The sequence below is a fragment of the Falco biarmicus genome, chromosome Z (genome assembly GCF_023638135.1).
Source record: "Falco biarmicus isolate bFalBia1 chromosome Z, bFalBia1.pri, whole genome shotgun sequence".
Classification (NCBI taxonomy): Eukaryota; Metazoa; Chordata; class Aves; order Falconiformes; family Falconidae; genus Falco; species Falco biarmicus.
In genome coordinates, this window is record NC_079311.1 from 55,393,910 (window position 1) to 55,412,287 (window position 18,378).

Genomic DNA, 18,378 nt, shown 5'->3' on the forward strand with positions numbered 1-18,378 from the left:
TTTAAGTCAGGGTTAACCAGCAATCTCTACTGAACAGCCAAGGGCAGTAGGTGCCAGTGTCTCCTTTGGACTCTCCAGAAAGACTCTCTTCATTTTCAGCTTCCAGTTTAGAAACTGTGTATCAATATGTCAGACCTGATGCTAATTTAACATACAAATTCCCTCCTCAAGGTGTAGGGTTTCTAGGGGGTTTTGGTATGGTTTCCCCTCCCCGCCTGCTCAGTTTGGAAAAGTGCTTGAAGCTGTGAAGAGGAAGCAAAGCTAGCTCTTCACAATGTCACACCAGTTACAAAAACCTGGAACACTAATACTATTTATAAGAGTTTAACCTTAAATAATGTTCCTTTGTAGAAAACATAATTCCATACAATGTAATCTATATATAAAGTCTTGCACTTTTAAAGTTTTCTTTATTTAAGTATTGCAGAAGCAGCTCAAAACCTAGGCCAGATTAGAGCCTGAAGCTCTTAAACAGCTAATAAAAAAACTGCCTTAAAAAACCCCCAGAAACCAAGAAAAAACCAAACCACCAAAACCCACCAAAACCACAACACCTCCCTCCTTGCCCCCCAACTTAGATCCCATACAGATTCAACACAGCTAGCTACAAAAGGGCATTGTGCACGAACTGAACCACACTTACAAACCCTTACAGAACAATGGCCTGGTCGCATAACATGATACAACAAAACATAAAAAAGACCCTCTGAGACATCCAAGCAATAATCTTGTGAGACAGTGCCACAGAAATATTTGGAATCAACCGATTTCTGTTAATGGAAGTTTAAATACTAATACTCTAAAACCCAAAACTACACAAAGGCATTAACAAGCCTATCAAATAATGATTTAGAATTCAATTACCATATATATAAATATTGCAGTTCATGCTATTCTTTGATAGAAGGGTTGAAGTATTTTCAAAAAAGGAATACATTCTTTTTTTAAACCCTATTTTAATGTTTCATATTGTTGAATAATTTATGATAGCAATGTTGACATTTTATCTTTTTAATTCAGGAAAATGTACTTGCCTGATAGCTTACTTAATGCTTCCTTAATCATCAATGGCGTGAGAGCTCTCCACTTGTTCCCTATCTGAAATACCAGCCAGCTTTTGCAAAGATATAGCACTACATGCTGTGCCAAGATCACGTTATCTCCATAAACACAGACTGTCAGAAAAAAATGAAAGCAAAAAACCCCAGGGCTCTGAAAGTAAACAAAAGTTCATCATAAAATGTACCATTAGCAGAGATTCTGCAAAACGCTAATGAAAATCACAGGGAAAAAGAAAAGTTCAGTTAAGACAACCATATCTTCACAATGTAATATTTCAAATATTGTGTGGTTTCTTGTCATTTTTGGGGGGGGAAATAAAAAAAAAAAAGGGGGGGGGGGGGAGGAAGAAAAAAAGAAAGTAAATAGACTGGTGCTTCCCCTCCCTAAAGAGAAGTCATATTGTCATGTGTCCAGTAGTTACAGAACTGTTTTAAGTAGGATTATGCAGTTCAATTGTATGCTTTACTTTTAATGAGAAAGGAAATATTCCCAATTAAGACACACTTAGAAAGAGCTCCCTATACTCATATTGCATATTTCCCCAAGTTCTGAAATAAGAATGACACAAAACTTTTTTCATTATTCTTGATATTTTATCTGAAAAAAGCACATGGAAATTGCAGAAAGCAAGAACATGAGAATTGTGACCCAATAGATCAAAAGTCTCCAACACACTATCTGACATGGATTCAAGAAAAAAACATAATGGAAAAGCAAATAATGATTTAAATAGGGGATATAATGGTTGTAGAATAAATACAAATTTGAAACAAACATTTTTTCCCTCTCTCTCAGAAACAAGAATATCAAACTACCAGAACAAACAGTCAAGAAAGCAGTAAATTCTGTATTTCTTGATTTTAAAACGTCATGGTTAGATGCACTATTACAAAAGAGCCTTTAGATAAACTCATGTTACTGAACTTGGTGGCAGAAGAAAGCTGAAATGTAACTGGTCTATGATACACAGAAGATCAGAGAAGATGACGACTGTGTTCTCTTTTGGATTTCAGAATCTGCTGCTATAGATTGCGCTAGTATCAGTTCCTCTATGAGAAGGCATTATAAAATAAAGATGACACATTTATAGAATGACAGTATTTTTACATTGATAAGTTGTTTATAAAAAGTTTCATTACAAAATGCCTACTGAACAATTACTCAACTAGTTTTAAAAGTCTATCTGATGACAGAAAACCAGAAAAAACTTTAGAACACTCAAGTCTCTCAGTACATAAATCAAATTCCAACATAAGCTTTGCTTCTGAGCCCTTATGTCTAGGGCTTTCATGTACATTTCAATCTCTGATGAGTTCCCAGACTCTACAGCAAGTTCTGCAGATATATCAACTCAGTAACGCAAACCAAGACACATTAATTCTCCCTGCTAGATGCCACTCCAAGTCTGAAATCATACTGTTTCAGTCTTGCCTAAAGGTGGTATTTTCCCACCCACTTTTGGATGGAAAATTCAAAGCTACCTAAGGTCATCTATTCAAAATTTAGGATATGCTATTTTCTAAATAACAGAACAAGACGGGCTTTTTCCTAGATCAATCTCAAACTCACAAACCACTTCAGTTTCCTACAGAACTTTTCAGCTTATTACACATACTTATTTGCAGCTTCACCTCAGCTCTGCCAAACTAAGAATTTCAGACCTCTCTGCCAGGGCTTGATATAAGCTGCTGCAAAGGAGTAGATTTTCATGGACCTCAAGAACCACTTCTAAGGCAAAGCAGAAAAATATTAGTGTATGCCACACAACATGTGGCTAACGAAGAGATGACAAAACCAAGCTATGACCCTGATGCAATAAAAACCACAGCTAGCCTCTCCCAAAAGGCCTGTAAAGATACTGCAGGCTCACTGATATTATTTTACTGAATAAAATCACTTTTAATCAGATAAACTGGAACTAAGTCTAGAATAGAATTGAAATACAATGTATGACAGCCATGGTTTTTTGTAACTTGCAAACTACAATGAATAAGATGTCTCCAGCTGAACTAGCCACTCTAAAAGAGATTTTTGTGCATACATTTTCAGGTGTAAGATAAATTGCTGAGATCTGCTAAAACCAACTAGAAGTTTAAAATTGACAATGGTCTTTCTTCTCTTTATGTGTGCTTTCAGCTCCTGAAGATAAACCCTAACCAACTACAGATTACTATAAATACTACTAGTTATTGGATTTATTAAATGTATATTCCAATTAGCAAACTAAATCCAGTTTAAAATTCTAAGCAGGAATTAAAAATGCCTGAACAGACCACTTCTGACAAAGCATTCCAGTACCTATAAATGGATATCCCTCTACACTCTGCTGCCCTTAAGCACTTGCCACATCTGCTCACCTACCAATAAACAACCTTTTAAATAGATGGGGTTTTTTTTCTTAATTGGTACATAGCAAGGACTTTGACCACTAGTACATGCAAGAAATAGTCCACCCACACCTACATCCAAACTAAACATCAAGATATTTGTCTGCCAACTCATCAATTAACTGAATTGAGTTTCATTTTGTTAAAGCAAATAAGGTCACAGAGCAATTACACCCCTCTGACTGGCACACAGACATAAAGAAAATGTAAAAAAACCCCAGCCAAATAACAGGAGAAACCAGACCATAGCCTTAATTTGTTAGATCACTGATAGCATTCTTTGGTATCAAATTTGTTTAAAAACAAAACCCTACAATGCAGCTTTTGGCTGCAGAAGGCAGAGCATACTTCTGTCAGCAACAAACTTAGCCTCAGTGCCACCAGATCACTTCCACTATTCTAGGTAATCTTTACCTATTTGCACAATCCCATAACAAATGCATAGTAATCTTCGTATTTTCAGTTTGCATTGTACTTCAGTACTATGGTGCTTTATATAAGACATTTGTCACCTTTCTTGTTTTCCAGACGTAAGACAAGGGCCTAAACTATTTGCCCAAGTCCATGCTGTGAGCTGCTGGTAGATCAGATATACACACAATTCTTTGTTTCACAAAATAATAAATAGAACAAATTTCATTGTAAGAAAGAACTGCCTCATAATTCCTTTCAAGGAAGGTAAATAGTTGAAATATTAAGCAACACCATAAAGGAAGTGCTGTTGAAATCTCCAAACTGCTTAAACACTGCAAAAGAAAATCCATTTTAAAACTCAACCCTTACTGAACTCTCCCCAATACACAGTGTCCCAGTTTCATTTTTCAGTTTTAGTGTATAGAGGAAACCTCAGGCAGGGGAAAGAAAAAGAAACTCTTCTGAACACAGAGTTCAATACAAGGGGCATGTGTAAGAAAAAAACAAAACACACCAAGGAAAAAAAAAGCTTTAAGACTGAAAGACACAGATGCAATATATTTAACACGTCTCAGAGTAACACAACACCATGATCCTGCCTAAGATTTACATTCCCATTTACTCTTTAGAGTTCAGTAAAAAGAGAATTAGGTAACAAACGTGACACTACTATGAACATCTATATCAAAACCTATGAGTGTATTTATTGTTCAGTACCGCATAGGTGACCAAGATATGCCTTCAACAGAAACAGGATTCTTAGTGGCTCTGTGGTACTGACCCAGTCTAAATGCCATTACTATGTAGACTTAATGCTTCTGCATTACTCCAAGCAGTAAATAAAACAAGGTCACAGAAATGGGCTCTTGCTATTCTTCCACCCCCATTCAGGACTGATGGTTTCTAAAAGAAGTTAAGTTTATCTCATTTACCAGATGCTTCCCCTCCCACTCCCCTGAAAACTGTTCATAGACAGTATCACCATTTAACACTTGACCTCATCAACCCACTGACATAAGCAGCATATGTCACCATGACCACATGTATGGATAGTATATAAGCTGAGACAGATCCTGTCAGTCACTACAGTCAGACACAGTCAGAGTTGGAAGAAATGGTATAGCGGTTTCTTTTTGAGAATTTAAGAAGTTAAGGTAGTCTGATGACTTATAATTGACAAAGACTTACATTAGAGACCCCTAAAGCCAAAATAATATAAGAACTGGTAAAGCATAACACAATCTTCCGTTGCACTTCTTTTTACCAGCCGCATGCTTCTGTGGACAGCAAGACAGTGTGATGGAAGGATTCCTCCCCTGGTGAAGGACTCCACCACATACGATGTGGAAACTTCCTGAAGTCAAATTATCCTTCTCTCAGACTATATCTTGTTAAGCACAGCAGCTGAGTCACACCTGGACACTTCAGCCCATTTTATGTGTTGTACAGTTTCTGCCAGAAAGAAGAAAAAGAGTGGGCAACAAGAAAAACAAGCAAATCCTTGGCAGGGGGTGGGAAATCAAGAGAGAAAAGAGGACAGGATGACAGGTATCAGAAACTGACAGTTACAGCAGAACATGAAATCTTCTACAAAGACTTGAGAATCCCTTACTCTAAAACCTGAATGTTGCTTGAACGTCCTCAAGTTTGGAATGCATTATTAGGTCAAAAGCATAGATTAGTATGCCAAGTCTGAGCCCAAACATCTCAAAGTACAGCTGCTTCTCCTCTTTCCCCATTCCAATTCCTCCTCTCTGCCAAGCTTCTTTAATAGAAACTCTCCCAAACCATCGCATAACTGGGTACAGGACTATGTTTGAATTTTAACTGAAATAACCTCAGTCACTTAGCATTTAATCCACCTTGTTTAAAACTAATTAAAAACTAATGAAACTTGTTTAAAACTACTAGAAGTTAGCAGACTGCTAGACAGGCATAATCTTAATACATGCAAGGTGAAACAGATGATTCTATACAGGCAAATGAAAAAAAACTAGCAGGCTGGGACCTGCTTGATCTTAGAAAGTACAGGAAAATACATAGTAACTACTGAAAATGACCAAAACTCTGGACTCCATTTGATTCTTAGAAAAATCAAAAAAGAGGAAGGAAATGAAGGCATCCTGCCACAATCGACTTCTGCCAAAGCATTCTGTTTTAACCTTTGGAAATGTAATTGAACACAAATGAAAACTTGGTAAGAAGTTTAAACTACTACTGAAAGAAAATACCTTCTCATAGCAATTATTTGCTAGGAGGCAGGAACAGACACCAGAGGGATGACATACTCTATGATGGGAAAGGAGTCAAGTAAAAGCAGGAGCCTCAGTTCAAGTGGAAGATAGAGATTGCACATTGAGTCATATGTGGGACAGAAATCAAGAAAACTAGGAAAAGGGTAGGTATTTGTCGTACTTTATCTCCTGCACATCTACATACTTGTAAGAACAAGTATATATTACTCTTTCATTCCCCTCCCATCTCTGACTGATATGGTCCCCTCAGTCAGGTCCCAAACTCACTCAAGTAAACGAATCCTATGTTGACTCCCCACCAAGGACTCTCCCAGTTCCCTTAGGTTCTCTGAGTCTGCCCAGCATCCCCAGGCTACCAAATCGCATACTGCAGAGCATACAGTAAGGATCATATCCCACACCACAGGGTAAAAAATTCATTAATTTTCCATTCCCATGGTATCCAAATCACAACTACATGTAAGCAGAAATAAGAACCAGGAATAGCTGCTGTTAACAATACCACAGGTGGTTGGGTAGGGTTTTCCCCCCTCTCCTTTCTGGAGGGAATGAGAAATTATTATTTGAATCCTTATCAAATATTTCTTTAGTTCTTCCATCATTCTCCAAGCAACATCTACTTAATCCCTTAAGGGTGCTGGAAAAAGCTGATGGAAAAGGATTTGCTCACATTGCTGAGCCTCAGGGGTGGCGAGTAGGATCTTTAAGCCAAGGATTTCAGTCATTTCTTGCTCTTTAAGCATGGGGAGTAAACAGGAGACACCTCAAAGGCAGCTAATGCCTTTGAGCATTGAAATTACAAGTGCTGCCCTCCTGTTGCTGACATTTGCAGACTTTTTTCTTATGAAGGTAGAATAAAGGAAACATTTTAAAAATCATATGTTAGACAGAAAATGAGAAGAATTGGAAGAAAAGATCTTTACGGGAAATTATGGACCATTGGGGTGACTCATGAGAGGAAAAAGGAGGCTTAAGGAGTCTTTCAGTAGAGCACCTGAGAAAGACCAAGTTAACACAGATGTCCAAATTACCTTTTGAACCTTCTGTTTGTGCCATTCGTAAAACTACCAGTAAAAGTGACTATTATTCCTCAATAAACTTGAGCCAGCACGGCACAAGAGGATATGCTATGCATATTCCCAATGACAAAATAAAGAGCATTTAGAGTCTCAACTACTGACAAACGTTACCTGTTCCAGGGCCAAAGAGTCTTAATGAAAGAAACAAGAATGGTTAATACTTGTAGCAACATGCTCCTCCAGAACTGCAAAGCAGCTCTAATGCCTGTGGTTCCAGCCAGGTACTCTGTGATCTGCCATTCTCAAGCGGAACAGAGAGACAGGAAAGTAGCGGTGTTGCTATCACCTGGAACATACAATCAGCCAAACTACGAATGATTATGAGCATCTGCTCTCACTCTTACCTTTCTCTCACCTCACTTCAGCATCTCCACGAACTTGTGTCTCCAAACACTTGTGAAACCAAAAAAACCACAAAACCAAAACCACCAAAAACCTAAAAAGATGTTAAATGCTGCCTGCCAACTTGACCATTACTGACCCCTTGCCCTTCCTCCTCATCTAGCTATATTTGCTGTATACTGTTTTGTGTGTAGAGTCTAGGTCAATTTTTCTGTTCTGGATTTGTGTATCACCTATGCAGCAGAGTCCTCAGGCAAGTTTAGAGCTTTTGAGAAGTTGGACAAAACCAGATTATACCCAGAAAAATACATTATAAGGAAAATACTGCAGAATTAAAGCTACCTAATAAGCTCAGGGAATTCTTGTAGGACAGATATAACTGCTTGAGAGCAGCAAAATGAGAGTTACTGCTTTCTCCTAGGTAAGTACATTTGTTAAGTCTTAGATTCATTTGTCACAACAGATTGGTGGATGAATCACATATATATCAACCCATTCCCTTAATTATTTAACTTTAAAAATATGCTTCCCTGCTAAGTGATAAATGCTAACACCAAGATGAACTGGACATTTTTATATGAACATTTAAAATGACTCTTACTTTTGTTCCAAACATGTATGAATTGCCACATGTCATTTACTTCTACAGCACCCTGACAATATTTCAATTTCCTACCAACCACGTTCTTTTTTTTTTTTTCTCTCTCATGCAAGTTGAAACAAAACTAACTGCATGAAACATTCAGTTCTAATTTCTAAGGCAGATGATAATCACTGGCCTTTTGAGACCAGTAATACAAATCTAAGCACTACTAAGTTTCCACAAATGTGTTTTCCCTGCCTACGAAGAATGAAGACAGGGAGAAAACAAGAGCTAATACACTCCTATTGGGATACTTAAAATCTGCAAAGTAGATTCAACTTTTTCATCCATTTTCCCGATACAAGAGAATTACAGCATTTGGCAAACTAAGCATACAATTCAAATAGAAGTAAACTAAAATAAACAAAACATGCACAGTGAAGTACATGGAATGGGACTGATTTTGATCATCTGCTTTTATAATAATGACGACATACAAAAGGTTACACTTTTAGAAATCCTATGTGGTACTATGCTAAAAGAGAAAAACTGTATTGTAGGGGGTTTTATACCTGCAAGATTCCAGGCCTCTGTCGACGCTGTCAGATCAATTCCGTGTTTATTTCTCACACAAGGCTAGTATTAGACTCAGGATAAAGATGACTCTGTATTGAAATAATCACTAAGGTACGTTGATGGGAACAAAAAAATCTCAGTAATATGTTTTGCAGGAATATGCAGACAGGCATTGTTATGCTAGATTAATGTTCCAGGTAGATATTAATCTATCTTGTAAATTGTGTAGTACAGATTTGGGCTGCTTAATGTTCTGGCCAACTTCTGCCATGTTTGCAAAAGTTTACAAGCATGCACTTAGCTGAATTAAAATATAAAAATCACTCAAAGATTAATTTATTTCAATGGGTGTTAAGCATGTCTGACAGTTCTGAAAATCCCTCTGGCCTTCAAACATTGAAATCATTAGACAGGAACATATTTGAGCTCTAGCATTAAGTTAGAGCTATCTTTCCCCCCCAAAACGATTAACCTTAAGATCCCACATTGTTCCCAATTCCCATATAATTTTCTCTTTCTCTTCTACTGTTACCTCCCTCATATCTTCTCTGAAGGAAAAAAACTTTCTGCATGTTATTCTCGCACCCTATTGGGTAGGCAATCTGCTTTTTGTGTGACCCAAAAGGCAAAGAGAATCATAGTAACTTATCCTACTTAGAAAACACATAATCATTATCAGCCACGCAAAAAGTCCACTTCCAAGTCATGAAATCAAACTCAAAGTGGCACATCTGACAGATGCTTTCAGACATCAAGAAAATACCTACCATGAGCAGTCTTTGCATCTTGTAAGGCAAGCCATTATAAAATAACAACTCCATTCTAAAATAACTAGGTAAGTAGGGCAAGAAAGGAAAAGAAAGCAAGCAGGCCACCTCCCTCTCAAAGGAAGGCACAGAACATGGCAGCGAGATTAGACAGGACTGCAAATCCATTTGGCAAGAACAATGACTCACCGTGAAACACAACATGAGGTGAGGCAGAATTATACAACTTAAGTATTCAGAGATCTTGAAAGAACTTGAAGAGGAAGGCACCTGATCTCCAATAAGGCCTCCTGACCCTTAAGCAGGAAAAGACAGGCATATACTAAAGGAAAAATCCTGGTTGTGCTTTTACTAAAGCACATCTGATTATACAGGTTGACCAGCAGAGAGAGCTGCATGAACTGGAAAGTCTGCATCTCAAATAGGGCACTAGTCAACGCGCACTTACAGGAACAGCAGTAGGGACAGCACTTAAGGATATTAGGTATGCATATGTGGTACACACACAAATAGACCAGAACAAAACTGAACCCACAAAAACACATATACAAATGCTACACATCTTGCTGACATATGAGAAGATGCAGACAGTTCTGAAGAGTCAGAGTTCTGAAGAAGTTCTTACATAAAATGGTGTTCTCAAAATCAGCAACACAATTTACAGTACTGACATAAGTGAGCTGTTGGCAAAGCTGTGGAAGCAGGGGAGGCGAGTGTTACCATTATCGTAACTTCAAATGAAATCTTTTGAAGACATGGGGGAACAACATGTAATTTATGAAGTTCAAAGGAATCTCTATCTTTCAGGATGTGTCCCTGATTAACTCTTCTATATGGTAGCTTTTCAGTACATAAACAGATCCATTTAACCTTTTAAACCCCATGAAAAAGCAAAGAAACTTTAAATTAATAGAAGCAAGCATATACTCAAATATAAGGATTTATCACTAAAAGAATTGTGTATGTTGACTGCAGATATTCACGATTTCAATCGCAAATTACGGAACTATTTAGAACTGCAGGAGCCAAGAGCAGACATTAATCACAGACCAACACAAAACTACAAATGGCAGCAACATCCATACTAGCCTGCTTTTTCTCCTACTCTAAAGGGTTTAATAAGCTACACCCTCCTTTGAGATACCTGTTGTATAAACATGCCACAGAAATAAAAATCCACTGAACCAAATGCATTTACAGGCAAATTTACCTGCAAGAGACAGCTACCTTTTAGGTTGAACCAGCAGCTCAAGTGATTTTGAAAGCCTGCAAAACCAACCACACTCCTTTTTTATCATCACCAAAACTTAAGATTACTCTAATTATTTAACTATTAACTAACTCTAGGACCAAATTTACTTAAAAAGTGTCTCAAATATGAAGGTTAATGCAGCCTGAAATTTTTACCATCTTCAAAGCTGGATATTTCAGAACCCCTCTGAACAGCTTCTTCCAGTGTTTGACCACCCTCTTACTGAAAAAAATTTCCTTAATACCTAACAAAAATTTCCAATGTTTTCACTTGTGTCTGTTTTCTCTCATCCTGACACAAAGTCCAGCTCCATATTCTTTATAGCCTCCCATCAGGTAGCTGAAGACAACAGATAGATGTCCCCTCAGACTCCTCTAAATGGAAGCACACAGTTCTCTCAGCCCCTCATACATCATGTACTCCATCCCTATTAATCTCTGGGAGTTCCTTCACTAGACTCATTCCAGCATGCCAGTATTGACCTAGTACTACGAAGCTCTGGTCTGGAATAGCACAATTAGACAAAATAACTGCCCTTTCAAACAAAATGTTCTTTCAAAATAGATTTATTTTAATGACACAAATGAAAAGTTAGATACCCAAGAAAAATGCAGGCTACACCTAAGAAATAACTGAGTATGCCCTGAAAAGTAGTAGTTATAATAACTACTGATATAGTCAGAATGAATTCAATACAAATTTTCTATATAATTCAGCACTAAACATTTTATAAGCACCACCCATACATATGGATCAAATTATGTCTTCTTTATACACAAACATGTATAATATTCTGCACACTCAATTTTACTTATATACTTCATATATAAAAAAGTATATATCTAAACCAAGGGGCTTAGTCATCACACATCAAGACAATTTTTGCCTGGCTGAAATCCAAAACAGAAATACAGTTCTATAGTCCCTGCAGGAGAGACATTTTGTTTAAGATTATTCTAATTTGAAGATTAGACAATAAGTTACAAATATTAAAATGCTTAACACTTGCAAAAATTCAAGACTACATCAAAGAATAAAACTAGTTCATAAACATTTGTTGTTACTGCTGAAGTACACACTTGACAATCACTGAACTTGGTGGAGGAGCTTCTGACTCACAGAAGTCTGCAAAACAATTGCAAGACCTGCATGAGAAGGAAGGAACAGTAACCCGTAATTCTGCTCTTACACAGGAACATTGCTATGCAACAAAAACAAACACCAAATGGCTGGTTCACTTTTAAAACTGTCTTTGGGCTCATATGATTTAATAATTATTTTTTTTAAGCAGGGCAGACCAAACTTTATAATGAGACAATCCCTTTCTTCAAATGCAAAGGATGTTTCATAGTACTCTACAATACGCTTAGCTAGACTACATGACAGAAACCTGTATTTTGTTCCATGTAACACCAATGGCCAGCAAATTCAATCTGTACATGGCAAAAAAGTTAACATAGCAACAGACTGACCCCTGAAAATGCACAGTACCATTTTGGATTCTACATAAAGGTAGAAGAGGATTCAAAAACACTGTTTTCACCAGGACAGGTCATGTGATGGTTACATCAGCCAGCAAGTAAGTACTCTCAATAAAATGAAATCATCTCATAGAAAATTCATTTTAGTGAGAGACATTCCCAATTGTAAAATGCTTGGAGATTAAATTCTTCTCTTCCCTTTGCAACTACAACAAAGTATTCGTCTGTCTCTGCAATCTAGTCTCTCAGTAAATACAAGCAAAGACTATCACCTGCTTCATGCTGTCTATTCTGTGCCCTCCTGCCCCTAGCCCTCTGTTACCTTTGAAATGTTCAAGTCAAGTGGAAATCGGTATGAGAGTTCTCCCACACCTCCTCACAACACTCAGCTTACACCGCAAGAAAGATCTGGGACCTGGACGCTTGTTAAAACTTACACCAAGAACTTCAAGGCTTTAATAATAAACAAGAGCTGATACACAGAAATGTTCCCACAGTAACAAGTCCTGTGGGTGCTAAATGTACTGGTCATTGCCTCCAGAAGGCTGTACCTTCTGTCTAGAGCCATCATCTTTTAATCACCTCAGCAGTTACTCAGAAGCCAATCTTAATTAAAAATGAAACTCTTGCTACATAAAACTTGCTTAGATTTATTTGGCTACTAGCTGAGTCACATCTTACTCAAATACTTTATGTCCACATAGCTTGAAAAGAAAATGGAGAAGCATTCAAATTCATTTTGATTTCATAAGGCTTTGACTGAAAGCCCAAGCAATGAAACAATACTTGAATCATGACAGCAAAAAAATTAGAAATCAAATTAAACAAGCAGCAGTATAGTCAGATTAAGGAGCCTAACATTTGTCTGGTGACTTGTTTTTTGCATATTAAACTAATGCATTTTTCAGTTTGAGTCCCAAGAGCTGCATAGTTTAAACTACGCAAACATCAGAAGCTAGGTTTCTAGTGATAATACAGAACCTTTTGAATAGAGGTGTTTGGTTATTTTTAAATACATAGGAGCAAAAAAATACAATCTGGCTGCAGACCCTCTTTAAAGGCAGTTAAAATTCTGCTTCAAAGGCTGTAATCAGATATGCAGTTATGACTGTTCTTTTGTTCTTAACATTTTATGGACCTTATTTTATACTGAATGCAATCAAATAACAGAATCAGTGCTTTAATGAAATCCTATATGCAACTCTAAAATGGTATTTCTTTGAGTTCTTTTAAATACTACAATACTGTAGTATTTAGTGCTTTCTAATATATTTCTAAAATAGGTGCAAGGATTTTGTCAGCTTAATGCCTACCCTTCATCACTGTAGCAGTAGTAGAAACAAAACAATGACTAAATACAAACCCACTAGCCTTCTCCATCTATGCTACTCAACGCTAGTTAATTCAGTTGTCCTTTCACTCAATCAATAGAGGATCCTTGCAGCACTGAACCCCCCATCTTGTGGAGCTCTTCAGGCACAGCTGAAGCAGCACAGCCTTACCTGTCTGCTAGGCCCGACATGGAAGGAAGCGTCAGCACTCAAAACATTTAACCCTTTCTCTTTTTTTTCCCCTCTCATCTCAGTGCTTTCTGCTGAAGGATGTCACTCCTCTTGTTTATCAGGCTTGTGGTGACAATGGTGACCTACCTTCTCATCCTGGCTTTGTCAAAACCCTTCCCCCCCAACACTGCCTACCTCACCTTATTAGCAATTCTACTCTATAAGCAAACAAAAAAAACCCACCAGTAAACACCTGTGGCTGTTTACACTTTGCCTTTATGTGTTTGTGAGTAGCTGACATATTGGAAGGGCAACTTCTGCCTCACCACTAGATGAGCTAGACAGTCAAAAGCTTCAATGCCAGTGCCCAGAGACTGGTGAATGGACAATACACTCATTGAAACAAGTGTATTTTCCACTATGGCTGAAACAGCTGAAATGTCATTACATCTTCTTCCTTTTACAAACCCAAAGCTGTCCCATATGTAGTTGAACTATCTTCCAAGAGCTGCAGTTGCTCTCAAATCAGTCCTTCCCATATTACCTTTCCTCAGCTGCTGAGGACCCCTCTTTACTGGCCCATCATTTCACAAGCTTTTCCAGTGTGTTAGCATGACAAGTGACTAAATATTTCTCCCTTTACCAGACAAATGCATATATACTGCCTACACTGGGCCTGCAAGGCTCAAAATGCTTCTCAAGCTGATCCTCCAGTCCAGCAGTACTATAACCATGCTGGCAGCTAAACCCCTTTAACTTTTTCTGCTGGTTTTATGTTCTTCCCTTCTCTTTCATACATCATAAACCTGTCCGCACCCTCAAAAAGACAAAAGGAAAAAACGAGGGGAATGGGGGGGGTGGGGGGGTGGGGGTTGTGCAGCAGGGAGAAACCCCACACCCTCTTCTGTTCTTTCCACTTTAATCTATACACCTGCTCTACTCTATATTTTGTAAAAGTTCCCCACTTTAACTTTCTTTTCCTTTGTTTATTTTGGGCATTCTCCGTTCCCTCCCTCCTCCCCTAGCAGCGGGACTCCTCAAAGGAGATCATTTTGCCCCTTTGAGAGGTTTGAGGTTTTTTGGATTTTTTTGTCTTTCTGCAGAAGACAAAAGAAGCCAGCTCTCCCTAGTATTTAATTTTCTTATCACTCAAGAGCATACAAGTTGCTTTTGGAGTTGATAATCTGCAATGTCTTCTTGTGTAACGGCTGTCAAGTCAGTAACTAGAAATAATCCATTAAAAGTATAAATTATTGATCAGGCTATTCATGTGACCACTGTACTTCACAAGACAGGATTATCTGCCAACAGGCTGCTCTCAGAGACTGACTTCCAGTGGGAAAATAAGTTATCACAGAAATTTATGCAAAGCCTAGAAATATATATATAGAAAACATATCTAGAAAGAGGTTCCAGAAAACTCATTTTAATGCTATCAAGGGGTAGCATTGCCAAAATTTTCATGTTCCTATGCTGCAAATTATTTCATTTCTACCAAACCATGATCAAGTTCAGATTACAGTGTTACTTTCATTACTTCCAGCACTATTAGTAAGCTAAAAATCACGTAAGTTCTTTCATCTTCTGTTTTGTGTGAAAGAAACACACAACTGCACATGTCAAATGATGTTACTGATACTGAGTCTAGATACCATGCATGTTCCAAATAAATAGTCTATCACAGTAGTTTTGACAGTAAGTATGATGTTCTTTACTCATCAGTGTTACAGGTTTACAGGTTACAGGTTACAAGGGCAAAACCGAAAAACCAGAAAAATTAACAAACTGACACTCCTACATACAGTCTGTGTAATCCACAGCTGACCTTCCATTTCTTTCATTACTTGTACACACCATTTAACACTTTAAGTATGGCTGTAATCATATAATGAGATTTGCTAAAGCCAGACTTTGCATGAACTAGTCCAACAGTAGCATTTTGATGATCTACTTGCTAAACACCAAGAATAGAATCATAGAATCATTTAAGTTGGAAAAGACCTTTAAGATCATCAAGTCCAACCATTAACCCACGACTGCCAAGTTCATCACTAAACCATGTCCCTAAGTACTGCATCTATGAGTTTTTTAAACACCTCCAAGGATGGTATTTCCACCACCTCCCTGGGCAGCCTGTTTCAATACTTTTCAGATGTTTTGAAACCAGCAGAAACAGTCACATTAGTAATAATAAATTTGCAACGCTCTAATTCAATTTTGAAAGCATATGAAATATTCTAATCATGACCTAGATTAACTCTCACATTCTATAACCAAGAGCCATGTTACAATTCTAACTACTAATAAATGCATGCAATGATACTCTACTAAAGATTCTGTCTCATATAAAACATCATAATTTTATAACATTTTACTGTAAAAAATGCATGTACAATTAGGTATCTATAAATATAAAACTGTTTCAGTAACTTAAAACAGTCCTAGCCTTATGTAACAATTCACTACCCATTGTTAGTACTGTTATTAATCTGATATTATAATTATGCCTTCAAAAGGACGTGACCCATTACACAGATAAAATAAAAGGAAATAAAAGTATGTAGGAACAAACAAGAAAGGAGAGATCACAAATTATGATTGCAAACTAATCCTGTACACCACCTGTGAGAATAAAACAGAAATGTGATAAACAAAAAGGTTTCTTAAAACTGCTACTTTATTCCACCACACAGTCTAAATAAGGAAAGGACCACAATCTGAAATAGGTATTTCTGCTCATTCCACCATTAAGAAACTAAAAAGCTATTGGTGAAAAATGTTTAATGAATGTGTGCACACATGTGTTAGATACATAATTTGCTGGGGAAATTAATACTAGTTTATTTTAGAGATAATTTTAGTTCAAGTTATGAATTTTTAATGCTCGCATATAGAACAGAGTGTCTGGCCCTCAACCATGGTGAATCAAGTGAGCAAGACACTCTGAACACAGCATGAACAGCAGGCCTAAAAGCCTACGAAGATATTTTCATACACCAGTTGTCTATACCGAGGTTACAAAAGATTTCCAAAGTCTTACCACAAGAAAGGACTTCTGTGTTCTCAACACATCAGCCTCACTGAGATTTGAAATTACACAGTAGTTTCCAAAAGCTGTACCTGCTGGAATAATGGAACATATACATTAGCAGTTAAGGTTAAAAAGACACATACAAGGACTTGCACTGTCTGCACCTCCAGTAGAGAACCACACATTTTCTTGCACCTTTTTACCCATTTGCCCTCCGGGATTTTTTCCCCCCTCATTTATAATACATTTCAACTTCTTCCCATTATCCCTGTACTTCAGACTACACATCAGTTCTCATCCAGTCTACTGCCAAGCCAGTCTCTCTTCCTTCCAGACAACAGATTCTTCTCACTCCCTACATTTCAAAATAAATTCTAATCACACCACCACGCCCTTGCCCACTGAGGTGAACAGAACTGACTCTTCTCACAATTTTTCACAAGCGATTTGTTTCTTCCACTAACAAATCAAAACTAATTTCCTCTTCAAAACCAGCAACAGCTCTCCTTCAATTGAAAATCAATTTCCCAACCTCCCAGACAATATTAATATAGTTTATCCCAGCTTGCAAATGTATCCACCATATAGTTTCTGACCTTAGTATTTCTTTTATGTCATGTGCTTTTTGGTTATTTTATTTTCTTCCCATTTTCCCATCCAGAGATGCTAAAAACTTGACTGGGGAGCTTGCTCTAGCAACTCTAAGGATGACAATGGATCCAGAAAGACAAAAGGTTGTTTCACCAGTGTAAACTGAAAGACCAAATACTTAGCTGGATCTGGGCCCTCAAGTTTGGTTCCAAGTAGGTCAGACCTTGACTACTGTCAAGATCAGGAAGTGATCTTAAAACCTACTTGACTCTTTTATTAATGGGACTGAAGAAAGCAATGTAAGAAAGCAACAAACCCACAATAGGAGACTTGTGATGGAACATGACAGAAAAGTTCTGGAGGGGAAGAAAAAAAAAACCAAAAAGAGTCAAGAGATGGTAAGAAGGTAAACAAGAGAGGCATCTGGAGGGATGAAGAGACAAAGCTGTTTACATACTTGTTCCCTCCTTACTTTAAGCCATTTTATTTCCAGAATCCTATTGAGTTCCAGCTTCTGCCTGTAAACTCATCTCTTGCTTTACTACTTTCAGGAAGGAAACCAACACCATTTCTGCCATGGTGGGAAAAGACAATTCCTTTTCTTACAGCACAGGAAACAACCGTTCAGAAGCATTAAGGACATATTATGCTCTCCCGACAGTGCCTTTGACTGAGACCATCTTTTTCTATTTGCAGATTCAAAAGAGTTATCTTGTGTGTGGTGTTCTATCATTCACATTAAAAAGTCCACTTTTACAATTTTTAAAAACTTTTATTTTTTTCTATCATCTTCTGTGTAAACTTATGAAATGACTCTACAAATTCATTTAACTCTGTTGCTGCATGGTGTATATTTTTGCCAGGGAGGCTTTTATATTGTTCTTGTTCCCCTATTCTCTCTTTCTTCTCCTTAAGGTGTTATCAGGGAGGATGATTTCCTCTCTTATTTCTTTGATGGCAAACGGATGTCCATCAGTTCTGTTTGCTTTGTTTCCTTCTTCAAAGGCTCAGTGAGTAACTAGATGTTATGTCAAGATGAGACAGAGACTGCACCAA

General features: G+C 37.5%; 1 protein-coding gene across 10 annotated transcripts in view; it reads right to left on the reverse strand.

The window, feature by feature from the left end:
- JAK2 (Janus kinase 2) overlaps positions 1 to 18,378 on the reverse strand; it is a 91,701-nt gene that overhangs the window by 62,453 nt on the left and 10,870 nt on the right. For 5 of the 10 annotated variants that reach the window (XR_008819442.1, XM_056324722.1, XM_056324710.1 and 2 more), the window contains one exon: positions 16,741 to 16,823. The exons of 3 other annotated variants lie outside the window; for them this stretch is intronic. The gene's annotated coding sequence lies outside the window, so the exon portion shown is untranslated. Of the gene's footprint in view, positions 1 to 864; positions 913 to 16,740; positions 16,824 to 18,378 lie in introns of those variants that run through there. 2 more of the 10 variants (XM_056324712.1, XM_056324720.1) reach the window with 2 other exon arrangements.